Source organism: Alosa alosa, chromosome 7 (assembly GCF_017589495.1).
Source record: "Alosa alosa isolate M-15738 ecotype Scorff River chromosome 7, AALO_Geno_1.1, whole genome shotgun sequence".
Lineage (NCBI taxonomy): Eukaryota > Metazoa > Chordata > Actinopteri > Clupeiformes > Clupeidae > Alosa > Alosa alosa.
In genome coordinates this window covers 26,632,413-26,646,617 of record NC_063195.1, presented here as the reverse complement: position 1 = coordinate 26,646,617, position 14,205 = coordinate 26,632,413, and the positions used below count along the sequence as shown (strand labels likewise).

General features: G+C 39.8%; 1 long non-coding RNA gene across 1 annotated transcript; it reads left to right on the top strand.

Moving 5' to 3' along the window:
* The first annotated feature begins 5,670 nt into the window (after nt 1-5,670).
* Nucleotides 5,671-10,410, top strand: LOC125297154. The gene is made up of 3 exons (XR_007193963.1): nt 5,671-5,789; nt 8,753-8,813; nt 10,074-10,410. It is a non-coding gene; the product is annotated as an uncharacterized LOC125297154 (long non-coding RNA).
* The last annotated feature ends 3,795 nt before the right edge of the window (nt 10,411-14,205 follow it).

Here is a 14,205-nt window from a genome sequence, read left to right as displayed (position 1 = left end):
CCCTTCTTAGATGCAGGCTTAGCTGGATCAGTCATGATTTCTTGATTGTGTCAAACCGAAAGTGTTTATCTAGGAGCAGTTACTTCGTATTTATACAAAGTTCTATGTAAATAGAGGACTGCGTCACCTCACACACCCACTACCTAAATGCCCTGTAATTTCCCTCCGAAACCAAATTCCCAGACACGGTTGGTCATTTTGTATTTAAGGGGGCAGTCTTTGAGAAAAGGTTATAGCCTACCACCGACAGATCATCAGTTTGCATCACCTTCTTTCTTTTGTTTCCTTTCCCGCACTTTTCTCCTGAAGGGAGGGAATCCCTGGAAACTACGGTGCTAGTCCCATAGGTGACAGCAATGCAACTCTTTGGATGCCGGCTGTCATAAAACCCCAAAGAGGAAGAAGAAGAACCCCATGCATCTCTATGGAGGATTTTTTGAGTGCTGTGTAAGTCTCTGACACAGCACTCAAAAAATCCTCCATAGAAATGCATGGGGTTACAGTGTTTCCCCTAGAATTTTTTCCAGCAGCGGTGCTGTTGATCGTAGGAAGCCCCCCCCCAAAAAAAATAAAATGGACAGATTGAGTTACAAATTGATTTGTAGTGTAAATGGACAGATTGAGTTACAAATTGATGACAACCATCAACACAAGCATGATTATTGCAGTACTTGAACAGGATTATTCATGTTTTTCTTTCACCTTTTTCATTTACATTATTAGTATTAGCCACTGTACAACTGTACACTGTAGGCCACTGTACAAACTATTACTATTTAGAATATACAGTGCTGTGCATAAGTTAAGACATTTATATATAATGTATTTATTTACGATACATGATGCATTAAAAAATAATAGATTTTTTAATTAAGGCATTAAGACAAAAGGCAAAATATGTTTTTTATTCCTCCCTTTCAGCATGGGTGTCTTAACTTTTGCACAGCACTGTATAAACTATATAGACTTCTCTTTCATGCCATTACACTGTATTGGTGCTGTGCAAGTCGAATTGAGTGCCTGTCACTTTAATGCCGTGACGGCCCATGACGCTGGCTTGATTCTCTCACGGTTTTAAGCTAACTTAGTAGCTTGTTGTGCATGGTGCATAAGAATATGTGGATGAAATGAATTATGTTTCCCATGTCATTTGGTAAAATAAATGGTCAAAAATTCGAAGAAAATCTATCTTGGGTTATAGCAGATAAGTGTCTTGTATCATATCTATAATTTTGGTGAGCTCTACAGGAATTACAAACTCACATTGTATTGAATTGAATTACATATCTCAGATGTAATGCTTGCGTATCCTATTACTCAAATTCAATTAAACCCACCAATAGGCTAGCTAGACCTTAGTTTCACAGCCTAGGTATGTTAGCAACACAGGGCTTGGAAAGCATTGCCTGTATCACAAACAAAAAACTAAACAATGCGTGGATTTATCTGGGAATAGGGTACTGAAGGTAGGGGCTTAGCTATCTCGCCATATTTATTTAATTTGGTTCCTTGGTTAACATATTTAGGCTACGTTTTTTTGCACAAAATTGCGTCTGCTAAGAAACTTAAACATAAACACAAACAAGCGTGATCTCCTGTGGAATCCCTGACTGCGCCTTCAACGTTAGCCTACTATTATTTGTTGACATGAAACCTGAACGAACGCAGCTGTTCCTGAAGTTCACTTGCGTCTATTTTTTTTTTTTTAATTAGGCAACTTTTTTTGCAGTGGCGCAAAAAAATGCACACGCATTTCTGCCAAATAGGATGCCCGATGAGTGCCCAAAAAGCGTTGCAATATGGCCGCCGAGTGGAGGAACTTGCCTAACTCGGCTGCCATATAGAGCGTCACAGTCCAGCCCACAGCCGAAATGCGGTTAGGTGCCGGAAGTAAGATTCCCATTCATTTGTCCCATTGACGTTTTGGAAAAATCCGTATCTAAAGAGTTTTACAGCATGTCTTAGGCTAACTAGCTACGGCATAACTCATAAGCGTACAACATATCATTTCGAGTGAAAAAACGAAGAGAAAATCCAATAAAAGTCATAAGGTACAAGACTGTGTACATATTTTCATTTCCGAGCGAAGGAACTACTCATCCCATGAACCACCGTGCCTCACTGAAAAATATATAAGCCAGGACGAAACGGCGCGAATTGCCTATTTGAACGACTTCCAACCGGCGACAGCACGAGAACCCTTTCCTCCAAACAGTGATTTTTATATAGTGAATGTGCAGTTAATAGCAGTCATCATATAAATAATAGTGTTTTGATGTTGAATTTTATATTTATCATCGTGTATTTGATATCGTGTGTGTGAAAGCGGTTAACGTTAACGTTAGCAACATGGTGCAGTGCTTCGTACCTGACTGTCATCGCTGCTCAGTCGGGCTGATGCATGGACTGGTGCATGGTCTGCTCTTGGACCACCATATTCAGTTTATTAACTTGCCGTGAATTATTACACAAAATGTTCATTAACTCGTTGAGTGCCAAAAACGTAATATTACGTTTTTAGCTTATTTTTAAAATTACGAAACTAGACACTCTAACACACCTTGTATGTGATTGGAACTCTGTGATGAATGGAAATGAAATATATGACGATCGTGAAACTCATGAAAACGCACAATCTGGACATTTTATCATAACTCGGTTGCCGCTTTAGGTCGAATCAGTGATGCATGCACGTCAGGTCAAAACCAGACCATTTTCGTGGGTCTATCACTAGGTCGCAGTCTCGCCAGGTCTCGCTGATCACTTCCCGGAAAGTTTACACAAGTAAGGAACAGGCAACACTTCATATTTCATGAAAGACGTTATATCTCCATTTCTAGAAAAAAAACAGTGATTTTGATGAAAACTAGCCACTGTTTAGCTTGGGATGTCTCAGGAACAGAGGCGTGTAGAAATACACGGTTTGCACCCACCGAGAGCTTGAAGTCTCACCTTTTAATCGAGCTATTGTATGTGTTCATAGCTATAACACAGAATATGCTGTGGCTGTACAAAAATCATCAACAATGGTCTAGATGGCTGGCACTCTAGGACAAAGCTCCCGAAAACAGCTTGGCATTCAATGAGTTAAATGCACAAAGAAGTATTCCCTAGTTAACGATTGATATGAATCATACAGTATGAAGGCTACAGTAGCCTAGCTAATGTTAACTAGCAGCATTAACGTTACCAAACTCCCTGCGAAACTCACCACAACTTTGTAGGTCTTGTCCCTCATGCTGGCCCTTACAAAACCCACAAGCTGACTCTCGGACACGCAACAGTCAATAATGTGACCCGATTTAAAGTGGCTTTCACCCCTATGGACACTCACTAAAACATAATATATTTCATATCTGTGTTGCAGCATGTAGGCTAATGTTAGCTGCAATGTAATGACATGCAATGTCGGAAATGCTAAAGGCTGCAATGTAATGACATGCAATGTCGGAAATGCTAAAGGTTAGCCTGTCGGCTACCTGAAAAGTTTGAGTGTTTAAACTAACATTTACATGGTCTATTTCAGTAGCGTGCGGTGACCATACATTTTGGTAGGGCAGAAAGCCTTGTCTGACTTTTTTTAATAGCCTATCATTTTGGGCTACATTAAAATGACATATTTTACAGGACTTTGCCGTATGCTTAAATCATGTCACAGTCAGAATTGTAGATCAGTAACCCATCAGTTAAGTTTGCACCGTTCTCATCACATTAAACCAGCGGAGCATATATGGGTAAACAAAACTATTTTTTGTGTTCTGTCTGGCCTGCTAACTTTCTAATATTTTTAAGTAGTTGAAGTAGTTTTATAACTGCAACTCATGACAGTTGGGTGTTATGGATAATTGTCTGACCACTCGCTGTAGAACTAGGCTATATTATAGGATATATAGCTCATTCTGAATGCAGCAGCCTATGCCATACCTATACATACAGTCGGCAACTAGTCATAATCGTGGTTACCACCCCCAGTTGCCGTGGTTACCGTCGTGGCTGAAAAGCCCCCGAGTGGGAAAACATTCGTTTCGATTGCATGTAATCTAATGGAGGTGCACCGGCTTGAGTGCAGAAAGCACCTATACAAATATTAAATCTTTTAGCAAACATCACTAAACGGCACAAACACGTTTCAACTGAGAGTTATCTGTGTGTCAAGGAGGTTAAGGGTAACATTAAGTTCCCTCATTTTGCTAATTCCAGTTAAACGGCCAGAACTGTCTCGAGTGTACTCATTGTAGAACTACTTTCAATGGCCGGACTGTGTAGCTCGGTACATGTAATGTGTACCAGTTGGTTATGTTACACTGACGATATAAAGTTAGCCAGTTAGCAACCTGATGCTACCATTGAATATAGCTTCCAGAGAAATTTGTTGTCAACATTGGGCAATCGAGGGTGAATTAAGTTGTTAGCATACACTGGGCAGTTAAGTAAACACAATTCCTTCAAATTATTGTGTTCAGAAACAAGCAGAACTCCACCTGAATGTAAAACGAATGTATAAAGTCTAACTGTTAGCTAGTTCGCCCATTGACTTCCATTGTGTGAGGTAAGCATACTTTCCCCCTCGTGGGGGGCGGTAACCTTTCCGAACGTCTTAACTGACTGTATATATTGGAATCAAGTTTTAATCACATTAAGATTTTCGCATATAGGCAGTAAAAGGCCATCTTTGTCAATAATTTTCGCTAAGAAAGTTTCAAATTATGACCATAACGGCCTTTCCACCAATCAGAGGCATCACTGTGGGATTGTGGGATTGTTCAGGATTGTGGGTAATGAAGTACTTATCCAAGACATCACAAATAAAAGACATTTATCTCAAAACAAGGTTAGTGCCCCATGAACTTTTGGCGTCTATATGAGCATATACAATCGCTTATTACAGCCGTATCTGGTTTAAGTCTACCATGTGCAGTTACGTTTTTATGGCTTATACCCCAATTGTCAATGGAGAAATTGTATTTAATTTTTACTTCCGGCATCGGCTGTGGGCGGGACTGTGATGCTCTATTGCAACGCTTTTGGGCACTCATCGGGCGTTGCAATATGGCCGCCGAGTGGAGGGAAGCAAAGTCCTTTTAGGCAAGTCTCTCCACTCGGCGGCCATATTGCAACACTTTTTATGGTGCATAAAATTGATTTAGAATGTTGGGGGGAGGTGGGGAGGGGGGTAGGTGTGCCGTGGAAGGCACACTGTTCCATAAGCTGTCACATGACAAAATGAGTAAGACATGTTTGCCTTAGTATGTATATATTTTTTTACTTATTCTAAAATGTGTATATTTTCTACATTCATTTATTCTGTCGCTTTACTCCCTTGCATTACAACTTGCAAATTCAAAATGACAATAAATGATGTATGATACTATTCATATTTTGTATTTGATACCTGTCATCATTATTCCTTTTGACTTGGATTATATACGTGTTTGTTTTTATGAAATTATCTTCCTGTATATTGTCATTAGTGATGTTCCTACTGAGGGATTGCACAGGATCAGTGAGAGCTAAGCCTAACACAGTGCAGACGAGACATGCAGAGCCTGAGTCAGTTCATGTGACCTACATAGCTAAGCTCCAGATCCACACCTGTATGGTCACTCATACAAGGTCTATAAACTGGCAGACTGGCTCCGCGTCTCATGTCTGACTGTCTGAATGTGATGTGAAATGTGAAAGTGAATGTCTTTGTGTCCTTACATCATCATCTTCTATCTACTCAATTCTGTGTCAAGGTTGCACATGTACAATCTTCACTGTTGGAAGTTAAAGGAAACTTTTCCCAGGTACGTCTGACACAACCAGTTGGTTTTAAATAGTCTGTTGGCTTTTAATATATTTGATTCATTATTTGCCATTATAGCATTTTCTTTGTCTTTTACTGTTTAGTGTATATTACGCAAAGGTAGAGTACAGGGGCGTTGTGCAAACCATATTTTTGGGTAGGCACTGGGCTGAGCTGTATTTATTTATTTTATTTTTTTTAAAACCTTTTCAGATCAAAACCACACCCCGAACATAAATAATATAGGCTTATAAGATTTTTACAATTTTTTTCATGGGCGCAACACATACTCAGCTGCTCATCCCGCAAGTGCATGTTCTTTACAAATGGCGCACCATTTGAAAGGGAACTAAACAGGCTTTCCAACGGTATAAGATTTATTGCCTAAAAGCATTGTTACCACAGAGGAATAATCTACCACACACATTTCCTTACTTTTTGTGCTAAGTTTAGAAAACACCATGCAGCCACCACACAACCGACATGCAACAGACACGCAACGTTCATGCCACACCAGCCCTTAGGGCTACTGAAGACCCTACCACACCACAGTCAGATTCCCATTGTTATTCCTGACAAAGCCTATGATCTGAAAGCACACAATTGTGATTAGGCAACCCTGGACTAATTTAAGGTAACAAACTAATTAATGTTTGTCAAATATGTATCCATAATCTCGATTTAGGGAGTCAATCTCTCCATCAAACCAATTCACCCTTGTAAGGTGTTGGGGTCTGTGGGACCCATTTTCAATGTTTGCTAAAAGATAAATATGCTATTTATTATTTCTTCTAACTCAGACTCATTAGCCTCAGGCTCGTTTTCTGTGAAGAACACAAAAAATAACTTATTTTCAATGGCTGCACACGGTACAGCCCCCTACACATAACTATAACATAGGAGGTCTTTGGGTCTACTGTAATATTTGAGTGTAATAATTGTAGGTGCTATGCACCTTAACTGTGTCCTCCTCCTAACTGGGCCTGCTGTGTGTGTGTGTGTGTGTGTGTGTGTGTGTGTGTCTAGGAGGTGTTCGGATCTACTGTAATAATTGAGTGTAATAACTGTAGGTGCTATGTACCTTAACTGTGTTCTCCTCCTAACTGGGCCTGCTGTGTGTGTGTGTGTGTGTGTGTGTGTGTGTGTGTCTGTGTGAGTGTGTCTGTGTGTCTGTGCACCTGTACGTGTGCGTGTCTGAGTATAGGCAATTTTGTCTGCTATTCCCACACATTGTAACAAAATTGTTACATTTCAAGCACTTTCACCTGTTCTGATCTAAGAAATAAGCACCAATAATGATAGAACATTGTGTTTCTATTTTTGTACCTTTTTTATAATGGAATTTCCTAATTTTTTTCACAAAAATAAATTACATAAATAAATAAATTACATAAATAATTTATATTTCATTGGTAATTGAGCTTAAGTAAACATACGATACAATATGATGTGTTTTTATTCATATCTTGCAATCATACTTGTATAAATATTATATGTAATCAGGATATGAACTAGGAAAAGAACCATAAACCATAAACCATAAAAAACCTTAGCCAAGTACCATCAACCTAGGCACAGTCCATCACAAACACAAAACAAATGAGCCAGTTAGCTTACCTTAGCTTGCGCCCCAGGAAGGGTAACTTCTCCTTACCCACAACCATTCATTTGCCCGTTCTGCTGCCAAATACATGTTACTAACCACCTGCCTTAGACTTCAACCACAAATGCCCAATTCAGACAGCAAGCCAATAGCAGATCTGGCCACAAACCCACGTGCACCGATTTCAATAGGCCTTAATCGTGCACTCCAACCTCGCTTGGCTGCCTCCTCTGCTATTTCAGTGTATTTAGCTCTCTTCAGCTCATTGGCCACTTCCACTCTGTCTTCCCAAGGAAAAGTGAGTTCAATGAAGTAAACTATCTTCTCTGAATCCGACCATAGAATTACACCGGGTCGTAGTTTAGTACTCACTATATGTGGAGGTACCGCCATCTGCTGGCCAAGATCAACCTTCATTTCCCAGCCCGCCCCACACCAAATGATATTACAGTAAAGTAAATGCGGTTTGAATAAAGATCTGTACAGGGTGAGTAGTGCTGAGAAGGTAATCTCTTAACTTAAAAAATAGACCGAAGTACATAGGTAATTTCTTGGTGAGTTGCTCAATATGATATTTAAAGTTTAAGTATTCATCAATGTAGACCCCCTGGAATTTTGTGTTTTTTTTTTTAGTTTTGATTTTTACAAATTTTTACATATATTTATTTAAAAGCCTAATAATGTGGTGGGTCCACCAGACCCGGGAACATTGGCTGTGTGACAAAAATATGAACACCTAAGGGATAAGGGGGCAAGAGCACTCTTAGGGGGTAAGGGGGGTATATGAACACCTTACAAGGTTTAAGGGGGCAAGAGCACTCTGTTGTTACCTGCCCACTTCTCTTCATCGTGCTGTCTGCCTGCTTAGCTAAAGTCACCGTCTCGCTAAATCTCGCCTATTGAACAGAGACCAGCTGAGCCAACAGCAGTTCAGAACCAGCAGCAGCTCTCAAACAGCTGATTGCAGCTAGGGAGACCCGAGACAGAAATGAGTGGATGACACGTTAACTGATAGCCTAAGCTAATAACAATGCGTTGGAAATAAACAATACATTCCTTATTGCCTGTAGTACAGCCCCTCTGTATCTACTGAGTTGGATAACCTGCGTGACCACCCAGATAGTGCTGCAGTATGCTGATCTTCATTAACATCATAGTGTTGTTATTGCTGTTTTAGTCTGAGTATTGGTATAGAGTGATGATTTTTAAAGTCATGTTCTCCTGTTCCATGTGCATCCTGTTCCATACCACATCTATCAGCAATTGATAAAGTAATGTGATATCAGCAGCATTGTCTCCACTGATCCACAGTATATTGTCTTCACCATGATCATTATTTTGATGATGTGCATAATTTACAGGTTGATGCAGACATGTACGTCTGTGGACCCCTTTTCGTTGCATTCCTTCTGTCTGCACCAGGTCTGGCAATCTATCTGTATTCTATATTCTATATTCTATTATATACTGATGTCATAGATAAAAGCATGGGCTTCATGCAAAATTTGAGCCCCCACCATAGACTTTAAGGTAGAGCTGCGTTGTAGGCGCTAGGGTTAGTGTTAGAGTTAGGGTAACGGTTAGGGTTGGGCAAGACAGCGCTGCCTTGAAGTTGCCGGTAGCAGCATTGCCTTGAAGTCCACAGTGGGGGCCTAAACCAGCTCCACTCATATTTCTGTCTGTGGAATATGTGACTTGGCTCAGACCCATGTTCATATGCTGATTGTTGTTCACACCAATTGGGTTTCTATGTTACAGCAATTTTAAAACTGTCCAGCCAAGCACCTATACTGCCCTGCTAGGCAGCCAATCCAGCATGAGTTTATTTAAGCAATAAGCCTCTACAAGCTAGGCTCCAGGGATTTTAGGACAGCATTGATAGGTGCCTAAACCTAAAGTGCCTAATCACAGGAAACTACAGATTCTAGTCTTTTTTTACAATTGATTGCATGACAACAAGCAAAAGTGTACATGCGCAAGTCTCTAAGCCACTGCAAAGCAACATAAAACATGCAATTTCAGAAATTCTGCAACGGTCATGGGGAAACAGCATAGGTAAGGGCTAATGTCCACTGATCATTATCAGAGAATAAATCCCGACAGGGAAACTGGTGCAGCAGACAGAGAGACTAATGCTGTTTCTAAAACATAGATACAGCTTCTTAGCCTGGGTGCCAGCCGACCTTAGTCCCGTCCAGTTTCTGTGTGTCCGGGTGTAAATAGCATGGCTGGCTACCTACACCCAGGTACATGTCTCTTCTATGCTATGCTATGCTATGCTATGCTATGTACATCCAGATGTAAAAAGCCACCTAGACTATTCCCTCCATGTACAAATAGCATTGATTAAGAATTAATGTAGGAACAATGTTTCACATATGAGGAACAAAGCATTTAGTAATAGTTTACAAATGCTTAATAGTGTGCAGTTATTATAAAGTGTTGCCACATTGAATGCTATTAACACCTGGGTGCAAATAGCATTTGCTTTAACATATTCTTTGCAAATCCATATTATGCTGTGCTGTGTGTTCTGTCCATGAACACCATGTATGAAGTGATTTTAAAATGTTTCAATTCTTTGATCCCTTGTTTTGATTCTTCTTATCAGTAGTTTTGGGAGTAGTGAAAATTAATCAAAAATAAAATGTGAATTTACAAACGTTCATGTATTTTGTTTAGGTGTTTCAGGAAATAAGTATGGTGTGGAATACAGCTTAACAGAGATCTGTGCACCAGCTGGGTCTGCAGTGGATATTCCCTGCACATACACCTATCCAACAAAGGACAGAGTTATGAAAGCATTCTGGTTTACGAAATGGGAGAAAGACAAGGAACCTGAAGACTTGTTTCAGAGTGAAGACTATCGAGATCGAGCTGAATATCGGGGGAGTAAAGAGCATGACTGTACTCTCAGGATAAAAAATCTGAGAGACACAGACCATGGGCTGAAATATAGATTTAGGTTCATAACAGATGATCCGGATGGAAAATATGCTGGCAATGAAGTGACTCTTTATGTGACAGGTAATTATCTAATGTTAATAACTGTAATCATATTAATCTGATTATAATTTCATATAATGCATATGCAATGTCATGGTTAAACTCCATTATTAACTAATTTGACCTCTCATGACTTTCACCATGGGAAATTGATTTTTTACCAGGATAAGAAGGTGACACTGGTTTATGTTATCCTTGACTACCTTATTACAAGATTCAATAATCTGTTTGATACCGTATTTTCCAGACTATAAATCGCTCCGGAGTATAAGTCGCATCAGTCAAAAAAATGTGTCATGAAGAGGAAAACACATATATAAATTACACTGGACTATAAGTCACATTTATTTAGAAATGTATTTCACAAAATCCAATCCATGTGGAGGCACAATCCAGCAGCAGAGCAAATGCTCAGGAGGCTACCTCTCAGAGCGAGAGAAAAAAAAAGTGCGTTTTAATAGAACGTGCAAACTTCCGATGATGCTATACTACAGAAGCTACCTTATTTTAGAGACTGTTCACCTGCCTTTCTTAACCAGTATGGACATTTAATCTGGAAAGGCGAGTTATTCAACTACACAATAGCACACAACAGGCTGAATAGGTGTCCGGTATTTTAATGTAACACATAAGGGATATTCCACCATTTGGGGAATACGCTCATTTTCCACCTCCCCTCGAGTTAAACAATTGATTTTTACCTTTCTCCAATTTATCCAGCCGTTCTGTGAGTTTGGCGATACCACTTTTAGCTCCAGCCTAGTATAGATCATTGAATCGGATTGAAGTGGATTAGCATCTCGCCTGCTAGTGTAACGGAGGCGAACTGAGCTAGCTTAAGACCGCTTCTAACCGCTGAGTTGGATCGGGAGTGAGGTTTAGGGGGGGTGAGTGTAATGGATGCCAGCTAGCTTAGCTGTGTGTGTGGAACGTTAGTAAACCTCACTCCCTGACGCCTTAAGAGTGCTGCTGGCATGCGAGCTAGTAGCCTGGGCTTTTAGCTCAACTGTCGGCACACTCTCCTCACGATCCGAGGTGCTGCTGTTCGCTGGTTCGAGTCCGGGCGTGTGCAGGGCTGAATCGCACAGGTTCAACACAATGCAGGTTACACTAGCATCATGCATCAAGATTTCCGGTAATAAGCGAGCGAGTCCACAAGCAAGTTCCCAATCTCATTCCACAAGACTTGCACCCTCTCGCGGCTGTAAACGATAATGTTTACTCCTTGGTTCATGTCAGTCAGTATGAATTAACATTTAAAAGCATGTTACATAAGTATATATATTTTGATATATTAGTCATGCCTGACAATAAGTAACATAAAAAAAAATTGTGACTTATAGCAAAGTCCTTTTAGGCAAGTCCCTCCACTCGGCGGCCATATTGCAACGCTTTTTGGGTACTCATCGGGCATCCTATTCGGCAGAAATACGCGTGCGCAAGGCTTTACGACACCAACCTTGCTCCAGCGGCGAGTTCACAACACATGATTGGCACGATGTCTGCACAAACACCATATAATTGGCTCAATGTATTCACATCACACCACATGATTGGCTCAATGTATTCACATGTCGACGTTTTGACAAGGAAGGGGTGGGATATGTGTAGTAACAGCGTTACAAACTAACCCCATGCATTTCTATGAAGGATTTTTTGAGTGCTCTTTCTCCTCATTAGAAAGTCTCTGCTTATAGTCCAGAAAATATGGTAGTACATCAGCTAATTAGTTGTCACTCTTAGATAACCTGCTCTCTGAAAACCTCTCCATAGGATATACCACAAGTCAGCTGACCTCTCTATAAATATCTAAAATAGCAACATTTATTCAACCATCCAAATAAGAACTAGATATGACATATTTAATAGTATATATGTGCACTGGATAACAGTAAGCTCTCTGATCCTCATAGGTCTACTAAATGTGAATAAAAATAGAGAGAATCGGAGAGTGACACTGACCTGCACCTCCACCTGCCCTCCGAACTCCAGACCCACCTACATCTGGTACAGGAACAGACAACCTGTTGGTGCCAAATACACGACCAGCGGCAACACTCTGGTGATTAACCTGGTCAGTAACGATGACAGTGGACATTACTCCTGTGCTCTCAGAGGACATGAAGATCATCCCTCTCCACCAGTGTGTGAGTGCAATTACACTGATTTAGATCCAGAGGACCACATGCTTGGAGTGTTTTTCATCTAGCTCCCATGCGGTAGATATTATTTATACCTAATTCAAAATGGTAACATTTACCATTGGTAACACCTGATGCATGAAATGGTGGTAGTACTGTCAGCATTATACAATAGTTATCTTCATCACAGTGTTATTTTTCATTAGCAGTGGATGAAATGGTAATGTGAGGTTATGTGAATTTGTAAGGCCGATAGCTAATGTTTTACAGTGCATGGATTGATATATAAGCCTCTGTGATGTGAAACACTGTTGTGTCAATGAAATGCAATGAATCTGAGTTTCAAAAGCTTTTGCCTGCATGTTATAATGATTTATTGTGTTCTGATGGTAATTTTGATACCACAGATAAATAGAGACCCAGTCAGACCAATAGTATGAAAAATCAGGAACAGAGTTTATTTACAATGATGCGCATCAAGGGAGAGACAGCATGACTTCACCTAAAGATCCATCAGCTGCTCTAACTAGACAAGGAAATAGTTAGGGTTTACGTATTGGTCATCACAATACAAGGCGTTGGTCATCCCATCTCAAGTGGACTACACTGATTAGTGGCAACCTGGCAATCCGGAGCAGATAGCTACTGATGCAGCCATGCAGAACAGTGAAACACTGCAAAGTCATAATATTCCCACTTATCTCTAAATACAGTCACACACAGATATACACAGGGACAGTACAGATATCATACAGTCATTACATAGAATTATACTTGTAGTATCAAAGTGACCCATTAATGAGAAATGCAGAACATTAAACCACAAATTGGAATATTGGACATAATGCAGAACATTAAACCACATATTGGAATATTGGACATAATGTTATTCCACTTTCTCTCAATTCTAACAAAAAGTATCAGAATACTAAATGGCAAGTAAGGCTATAAAGGACTTTAATTGCTAATATGAATCATTAGCCAAAGCTTTTTACATAGACAATAGCTAAACTTATCTTGTATGCAACACTACTGTTAATTAACTAAGTGTGCTAGTTCACTACTAAATGGTGTCACCCATGTTAAACTAATTCCATGTTTAAGTAATTCAACATAATAACACACACACATGCCATGTCATATTACAGAAGAATAATCTGTTTTTTGCAAAACATTTAAGAAATATTACTACACAAAACATCCTACTTCCAGCACACCCGGTTAACAAGAAGTAACAATAACATAGTTATCTTACAATATTAATATACAGAAACTCAGATTTACCATTTTAAATACTTAATTCCGTTACATATTCTGTATCTTCCCAACACTGTCCAGGTGTATCACATTGCTGGAGTGTGACATATACCCACCAGGAGATCTGTGCTGTGGAAGGTTCCTCTGTGGACATAACATGCTACTATTCTTACCCCAGTGGCTATGCTGTCACAACACCACTCTGGTTTTCCAGTTTGGGTTCTGGTGAGAGGATGGATTTTAGTGTGAAAAATACATATGGCAACCATGTGGAATATCTTGGAAATAAAAATAATGACTGCAGCCTAAGGATAAAGGAACTTAGTGTGAATCACAAAGGAAAATATTACTTCAGATTTGAAACAAGTGACACAACTGGGAGGTGGAACAGAAAAACTGATGTCTCTCTC